Source organism: Anoplophora glabripennis, unplaced genomic scaffold, assembly GCF_000390285.2.
Source record: "Anoplophora glabripennis isolate ALB-LARVAE unplaced genomic scaffold, Agla_2.0 scaffold947, whole genome shotgun sequence".
NCBI classification, from domain to species: domain Eukaryota; kingdom Metazoa; phylum Arthropoda; class Insecta; order Coleoptera; family Cerambycidae; genus Anoplophora; species Anoplophora glabripennis.
Window position 1 is genome coordinate 137,165 of NW_019417048.1, and position 9,463 is coordinate 146,627.

At 35.1% G+C, this 9,463-nt stretch overlaps 1 protein-coding gene across 5 annotated transcripts in view; it reads right to left on the reverse strand.

Annotated features, from left to right (window-relative positions):
• Positions 1 to 9,463, reverse strand: part of LOC108913654 (RING finger protein unkempt homolog) — an 89,972-nt gene that overhangs the window by 80,002 nt on the left and 507 nt on the right. The window lies entirely within an intron of this gene.

Below are 9,463 nucleotides of genomic sequence, written 5' to 3' on the forward strand. Positions count from 1 at the left end.
AATAATATTGAATAATTTTATTTGAATTACTAAAAACCCTCTTAACCCGGTTATGATGCTTAAAGTAGCCTCATGTTTTGAAATGCTGTTTTTATATTGTTTACTTATAAGAGAAATGGACCGAGAAATTGAAGCGGCATAGACAAAGACGGATTGTCGGGGATTAAATTTTAGCTACCTGTTACAATTTAGTACAGTCTGATCGCACAAAGTTTTTTTAAAAGTACACCTCATCTATACTGAAACTACATAATATAAAAATATCAAATATAAGCACCAGTACTACATTTATTTACGATTTGCATACATAATAAGCTTTTATTACTCTTTCATTTCTAAACAGACTATAGTTGTTTTGTCTTTACCCTGAAGCTGCAAATTAAGTTCATTTAATTTTTCTGTAATATCCACAAGAAAACCAAAATCTCTAAGCCAGGTTAAATTTACCAGTTCCTGAATCAGTTGATCGGTTGAAAATGAACTATAGCAGGTAAGACATCATTAAAACGTTTTAGCACTCGTCCCCTACTCAACCATCGAACTTCAGACTGAAAAATAGTTCCCCGTATTGACAGTCAATTTCATCAGCCAAGGCTTTGAATAACTTTCTTTGTAACGCATGAGTTCTAATTTTGTTTACAATTTTTACTACCAATTTCATAACGTTGTTTAGCTTTAAAAAATTTCCACATAATGCTTGCTGATGGATAATGCAGTGGTAAGAGAGGAATTGGGGAAAACTTTCATCTTTGCGACATAACGCCACGAGACCCTTATCACAACCCACCATAGATGGAGTGCCATCGGTTGTCAAGCCTACCATTCTTGATATTGGAATTTTCTCAGTGGAAATAAGATTAATGAGATGAGAAAACAAGCCTTGTCCAGTAGTATGCCCTTTCAGAGGAATACACTTCAATAGATAAAGTTTTTTCTTCTGTGCAATTATCTGGGACACACGATATGACGCTTCAGTTGCGGCCTTATTTTTGTCGACTGATCTTAAAAATACTGATTGTTGTCCAATTAACTGGTTTTTTAATTGTTTCAGTTTTTCCTTTCTGGCGGCAGAATGTAATGGGAATGATTTCTCAAAATTTGAATGTACAGTTTTATGATGCCTCTCAATAATTCCTTTTTATAGCAACGGAGACAGAAGTATTACATAACAAACACACATTTTTACCTTTAACTTCTGTCAAAAAAATATTGTTCTTCCCATTCCGAATGGAAATGGTATGTTTTCACTTTCTTACTACTACTTGCCACATTTTTAATTGCGGGCCAACGCTAACCAAACCGTTAAATTTTGTGTCGTTCAGTTTTAAACTGCGCCTGGCCGCCGCACCTTACGTATTTATACCGTTCAAAGCAAGCCAGATCGTTCCCGACCCCAAGCGCGTTGTCGCGCTAATCGATTCTAGTCGATTCTAGCGGGGTGACTTCGCGTCGGCTACATATCGTTTACCGCAGTGTTGCCACCGCTCGCGTTTATTATGAAAATTTGCGCAATTTAGGGAATGTAAACCTTTTATATTTTAAAAATGTTTTGCGAGCTAAGAGCTACCAGAATTTCCTTTGCGAGCTACAGGTAGCTCGCGATCGATGGGTTGGCGACCACTGCTCTTAGGCATTGTGGAAACGAGTTTTAGACTAAAAACTTCGGTAAAATTGTCCCATATTTCTTGAGTTGTTTTTCTTAGACCCTCAACAGATCTTTGGGGTTGGTTTTGCAATTTTTGTTTCATTACATGCCATAAATTCTCGATTATATTCAAATCGGGGCTATTTGCAGGCCACGATAGAATGTTCATTTCATTATTTGCAAACCAATGTTTTGTTAATTTGGCCATGTGGCATGAAGCTCCATCTTGTTGAAAGATGAAATTTCCAGTGGCATGTAGCTTTTGTAGTGATGGCAATAAATTTTCTTTGGAGAATATCTTGATATCTCTGCGCGTTTATTGTCCCGTTGATGAACTTCAAAGTGCCTACACCTTTTCCGGACATACATCCCCAAATCATAACGCTCTGAGAACTGTGCGTTTCAGACAATCTTTATGAAATGCCTCTTTCTTAGTTCGTATTACTCTCTTTCTCAAGTCTCCCACGCAAACGTCAAATTTGGATTCGTCGCCAAATACAACTGCAGTCCAATCTTGAATAGTCCACGATAACTTGGATTTAGCCCAAATAAGTCTGTTCCTTTTTTGACGTTCAGTTAGAAGTGGCTTTTCTTTAAAAAGAAGTAAATAAGTGTTATTTTATAGTTTATTCAAGAAATATATCAACTACCTTGTAAAAATTCAAGCCAGACTTATGAATCCATATCCTACAACATTCTCTGGATATATTTAAGCCGCAGCGTTTGTTCCACTTGGCTGTAATTGCACGCACAGTGGCTCTTCTGTTAGTTTTACAAATTTGTACCAATGCTCTTTGGTCTCTTTGTGACATACCTTTAGGTTTTCCTTTACTTTTGCCTCTTATATTGACGCTGCCTGTTTCCCCATACAATTTAATAACATTACAGACAGTAAATTTTGCGATATTTAAACACTTACTAATTTTTTCCATCGAATTATCTTCATGATACAGTTTAACAATAATTTCTCGCACTTTAATATCAATTGCAACGCCACAAACCATTGTCGTTGACAGCAATAAGATGAATAACAATATGCATTACATGTTTTTATGTTTAAGCACCACCTACATAGCAAAATAACACGACATAGCGTTTTTATACATTCCTAGACGTTCGTCAACTTTAAATGTCCGAACACTAAGTTGTCAGAATAAATTGGTATTTTTGTTGGTATTAACTTACAAGACGATGAAGAACACTTCTTTTGTAGCATATTACCACATAATTCACATATTTCGAAAGATAATTACCAATTATACTGATCATAAGTGGTTTCACTATAAAAAATAAAAATACATATTTTACATAGCTGTTTTATTTTTTAACTACATTTTGTCCAAACATTAAGTTGTTAGGGCTCGTAAATATAAAAGGGGCTAATAAATATAAAAGAGGCTAATAAAACAAAACAAGCTGAAGTGCCTGTTTCATCTAAATACCAGCAAGACTAATTAAAATGCTAAGCTAAACGAGCAACGAGCTTACAAATAGTATTTAAATTATATATACAGGGTGTCCCACAATAACATGTACAACGGAAGACCGCAGATTCGTGGACTCAAATTAGGCAGATTTAGGCTAATTCACCTATATCCGAAATCGTTTCGTTTGGCCGCTAGATGGCTTCAAAGTTCGAAAAATCTTTTTAAATTTTACGAATAACTCGAATATACAGGGTGTCTCACATTTAAATAGCAGGACTTCAGGAATCAGTAGAAGACCTCATTTAGAGTCTAAAAGTTCCTATATATATATGGGTCCTAAAACGCTTAGTTTCTGAGATACAGGGCGTTCAATTTTATTTTTGTTTTATTTATTTATTTTTTAACTAAATAACCGCTGACAAAAAAAATCATCATGTTGCGGCGAAAGACTTAGTATTTGAGGGCAAATAATTTGACACAGAAAATTATCGCATATTAGTTCCAGTGGTGGAGATAGAGGGGTCTCTATGCATATTTTTATAAAAAAAAGTATAGCCGATTTGATATTTTGCAAATGTTTTCGAAAAATATGAAAGAGCATTCAATTTTACCCAGAAAAGGCCCTCTTGTCCAAAGTCGATAGGAGGTGGCGTTTTCAAGAAAAACCGAAAATACTGTTTAGAAGTCAAATAATAATTTTTAAACATTGTGTGTGTGACCACCGTTGTTTCTACAACAAAGGTTAATTCTGCGAAGAAAGTTAAAGGACACCCTTTGCAATTTGTAAATGCTATTTTTTTAAACATTTATGGCATTTCGGATATGCCTCCACAACTTTTCCTCAGTGTTAGATGTGGAAGCATGCACTGTTGTTTTCAGAGTGCCCTAACAATAATAGTCGCAAGGTGTTAAGTCTGGAGAACGTACAGGCCAGTTAACAGGAACATTGTATAGATCCATCGACGAGGGAAGCTTTGGTTCAGATACTGTCGGACATTTACACTGAAATGTGGTGAAGTGCTATCTTGCATAAACCACATGTTAGCTCTAAGAAGGTAATAACGGGACATCTTCCAATAACTAGGGTTTTGCAAACATTTTAAATAAAATTCCTCATTCAGTCTATTGGGTAGAATAACAGGGCCAATAATAATGACATCAATGATCCCAAACCAAACATTGATGCGAAATTCAAGCTGATAATGTTTCACTTTGACAGCAAGTGGACTTTCTTGAGTATACACATGTTCATTGTGAATATTTATTATTCCGCTTCTAGTAAAACAGAATTGGTAGGTACAATGATTAAAAGATCAAACTGAAATTACAATCAACCTACAAAATTAAAGCCTATTAGCATTTTGTTAAATATTGTAATATGGGTGGCAAGATAATGTATACATTTAAAAAATACTTTTTTGCAACCAAACCGCTCATTTAATCAAAATTCTACAAGAGGCCCAAAAACTCCCAAACGGTATCACCTATCAAATAAAAAATAGTTGTGATTATTACCCGAAAAAGGAAAAAGTTATGAACGGATATTATCACTGTACATCAATTTTGTAGGAGTTGTTAAGTTTTAAAAAACACTCTGTATAACACCAAAATTTGTAGAAGCAAAAGTCCACATCCCAAAAATAATAAAAATCGAATAATATGTATTTGAATTATTTACAAAATTCAAAAAATTTTTTCGAACTTTGACACCATCTAGCAGCCAAACAAAGCGATTTTGGATATAGGTGAATTAGCCTAAATCTGATTATTTTGAGTCCACAAATCTGTGATCCTCCGTTGTACACGTTATTCTGGGACACCCTGTATAATGAATATCACAAGTTATTTGCAATTTTATTGTAGACCCCACACATTAGCGAAATAGGAGATTTAGTTAAAAGATTAGTTTGAGGAGCCACACAATAAAAAAAGGTATGCTGTCTACAATTTACGTGAGGTATAAAAAAATTTATTTTACTTAAATGTTCGGGGCAATCAATCTTGCCAAAATCGAATAATATGTATTCGAGTTATTTACAAAATTCAAAAAATTTTTATCGAACTTTGACACCATCTTGCAGCCGAACGAAGCGATTTTGGATATAGGTGAATTAGCCTAAATCTGATTATTTTGAGTCCACAAATCTGTGATCCTCCGTTGTACACGTTATTCTGGGACACCCTGTATAATGAATATCACAAGTTATTTGCAATTTTATTGTAGGCCCCACACATTACCAAATAGGAGATTTAGTTAAAAGATTAGTTTGAGGGGCCACACAATAAAAAAGGTATGCTGTCTACAATTTACACAAGGTATAAAAAAATTTATTTTACTTAAATGTTCGGGGCAATCAATCTTGCCATTCAAAAGGTTATATAAATAGTACCGTATCAGTATAATATTACGTCTGGTTTTTAATGATACAAAATTAAATTTATTTAGTAGATCATTCTGAGAATAATCTCTAAGTGGATAGGACCCATCTTGCAAAAATCTATGTATATCGGAAAAACTATGCAATTTGTAAAAAATCTGAGTACGCCAATAGCTTCCTCATAAAAAATAAAACAAATAATGTTCAAAATTTGTTCTTCTAAAAATGACAACGGAGATAGACAGGTTAATTTCAATGGTCGATTTTTCAAAAAAAAACCTGTATATCTAAAACTAATAAAGTTAGCCAAGAACTTTTGGTACCAGCAAAGTGAACTCAAAAGAAAAGTGCGGGACATCGATATCAGATTTTTTGTATCAATCAAAATTATCGAAAATCAACCACCCTCTACATTGACAGAATGATAGATGATACTTAATAATAATTATAGCCAGTTCATTTATCTGTGCCGCACGTGCAAGTCATTTGTTTTGTGCCACTTTGAACCGTGTAGTGAATTTATGCAGAATATAAGAATTTCTGAGATGCATCATATGGAAGAAAAATACTACATATTTTAGAAGATAAGGTATATCATTATTTTTTTTTCGCCGTTCTTGATTTGATTTTCTTTGATTTGATACACGATGTACATTCAGAGCAGGATTTTTATATTGTTTGAAATGCAAATTACAACTAACCACCTTAAGTGGAAAGTCTAGCTAGTCATATTGTAATTGCTTTAACCATCTTGCCCACAAACTTTATATGCAAAATATTTAAGGCAGGTACAATCGCTTTGACTGTCTTAATAGGGCGTGGTTGTTTTGACTTTTTTGCCCACGTTCCATGAACATATAGAGTAGTTTCCACTCTGCTTGAATCTAGCTAGCCATATTGTAGTTGTTTTAACTATTTTGTCTGTAAACATTTTATTATCAGAATATGCTGTGGTTTTGGTTTTTTGCCAGCATACCATGAAACATGTAGAGAATGGTTTTCATTCCACTTTGATGGAAATTTTAGCTAACCATATTGTAGTTGTTTTAATTACCCTATTCCTGAACTCTGTGCAGTCATTTGATGCATTACACGCTTTAACTGAATTAATAGTGCATTTCGTGAAGCATGTAGAGCCATGATTTTTACATTTCTTACATGCGAAATCTATCTTATATCTCCACTGAAAGTTACATCCTGTATACATACACGGTGTCCCATTTTAAATAACGCATTGCAATATCTTCTTAAGGAAGCACTTTCAAGAAAAACTTTTTAGATAGTTGTAGGGTTCTGAGGAGGGCATTCGATGGTGACCTTCACTTCAACCGTAGAGGTCATTTGAAGGTGAACTTGAATTTTTAGATATGATAGATATATTTACACCGGAAATGGATAGAGCAGAAAATTTTCAAATATGTCTTTATGTTATGGGTCAAAGTGACCCTAAAGGGTTACTTCAGGGTCAAATAAGGTTCTGAATACGATTTTGTGATATTTTCGGGAAAGCACTTGCGGCGAATAGAAGGAATCTGGTTGAAAGTTTTATAGTTTGACGAGATCATATGATGATGACCTTGACCATGATCTAGAGGTCAAGATTGAAGATTATTTAAAGGTCGAATCAAGTTACGAAATAGGATAACCCTGTTTGCAGCCCTATGAAATTAAGGCAAGACTGTTATGGCCCAGGCAGTCAAGGCAATATTGCTTCGACCTGGCTGGTACAGTCATAGTGACCTTGCCTTTACGGTCACTTTGACCCATAACATAAAGACACATCTGAACATAAAATTTTCTGCTCTAACAATTTCCGGTGTCAGAAATATATCTATCACGTCAAAAAATCCAAGTTGACCAATGACCTCTACTGTTGGCCTTTGTGTCGAGGTCAAGATCACCATCGAATGTCCCCCTCAGAATCCTACAAATTTTGTATAAAAATTTTTTCTTGAAAGTGTTTCCCTAAGAAGATATTGCAATACATTATTTAAAATGGTATATGTATATGTACAAGGTGGCGCAAAAGTTGTCACCCGATGTTCTTTGACTGTAATTTTTTTAATAAATGAAAAACTTTTAGTTTTACTTTTGGATTGTGTTTATTTGATGTCTAATTTTTTTTTCATTAAGTAGAAAAAATGATATCGGCCAAGTGGCCGCCGCCAGGATTGATGACCATACGTGCCCGATTTATGGCATTTTCCATCACTCTTGCCAGAACTTCCGGCAATAGGTTCCCGCATTCCTGACGGATATTCTCTGTGATGACTTCAAGAGTCTGAGGCTTGTTGACATAGACTCGTGACTTCAAGAAACCCCACAAAAAGAAGTCTAGAATTTCAGTTGTGGATCGTGCAGTATGCGCCGTTGCTCCATCCTGTTGGAACCACACTCCAGTCCCAATTCGTCCAGTTGAGGTAGGAGAAAGTCGTTGAGCATGGCTCTGTAGCACTCGCTGTTGACAGTAGTCGTTTGGCCCGCGGCGTTTTCGAAAAAATAAGGCCCGATGGCGCCTCCAGCGTAAACACCACACCATACAGTAACTTTAAGCGGGTGCAATGGCTCTTCGTGTGTTATACGCGGAATTTCGCTGCCCCAGAAGCGATAATTCTGCTTATTCACGTATCCATAGAGATGGAAATGGGCCTCGTCGCTCATGATCATTTTCGATGGAAAATTGTCTTCTTCGTGGTCGAGATTCAGGATGGCTTGAGCGTAGGTTACACGCGCTATTGGCGGTCAACGGCTAGCAGCTGATGCACTGTCTGCACTTTTAAGGGAACATCTTCAAGTCTTTCACCAAAATTCTCTGTAAAGACCCCGATTTATGCCCAATTGCGTGGCACGCCGTTTGGTCGATACTCCGGGGTCCTCTGTGACATCTTCAGCTACAGCCGCGATATTCTCAGCAGAACGGCTGCTCTGGGGCCGCCCAGACCTGACAGCATTTCGTGTTGTCCCATACTCTTCTAGGCGAGCAGATAAACGCCGTAGTGTTTGCCCAGTTGGTGTCAGACGACCGAAAAATCTACGTCTAAATTCACGTTGCGCCAACACCACCGACGAATTATTACGCAAAAAAATCGAAACAATTATTCCGCGTTCTTGAGGAGTATAGCGATTCATGTCTTATTGACATGCATTTTGTATCTGTTTACTTCACAAATGTCAAAGCAGAACTGACTTGCAAAAATTATAGCATCTTCCAATAGGGTGATGACTTTTGCGCCACCTAGTATAATGGAAATTTTCATATTCCACTTTTTAAATATAAAGTAGCCACTAACTCGCCAATTTGTTTAGGATTAAAAGTTTATAACCATTTTTCTGAGGAAACTATTCTGTTTTAAACTACAATAGTCATTTTTAATTGATAAATGTTTTTATATGTTAAGTGATTCTTATAAGCAAGTTTAGCAGATAAGTATTGACAATTTCTCTACAGAAAAACAGCCTAAAGGAAAAATTAATTATTACTATTAATTATTATTGCAACTAAAAACTTCAAGTACTATATGAAAAATAATACTGTTAACAGTTTTAACTGGATATTTCTTGCAAAATTTAATAAAACCATAAAAAAAAATCAACTTTGGCATCCTATGTTGTTTTAAATAATGGATTAGGCTTTAACAACATTTTTATTTTCTGCTGTTGTTTTGTTTCAAATCAAGAAAATAGCAACTCATTGTGAATGAAACTGCAGTGATCCTCATACTTCCAACAATTCAATAATTTGAAAAAAATTTTAAAAATCCATGATTAAAATTTAAACGTAAACCAAACAATAAATAATCGTCTCCTTTTTCTCTACGTGGTCACATGTGCAATTTCTCAATCCCTTCTTTGCCTGATATAACAAGTATTTTTAGTAAATTTTGGAAGTCTGGAGGAGGAATATATATTTCTTATGGTAAATTTAAACTCAAAAGCTGAACCGTCTATGGAAATAAATTATATTCTTATATTCCATATGTGATTATATATATAAAATATTTAAGGCAGGTACA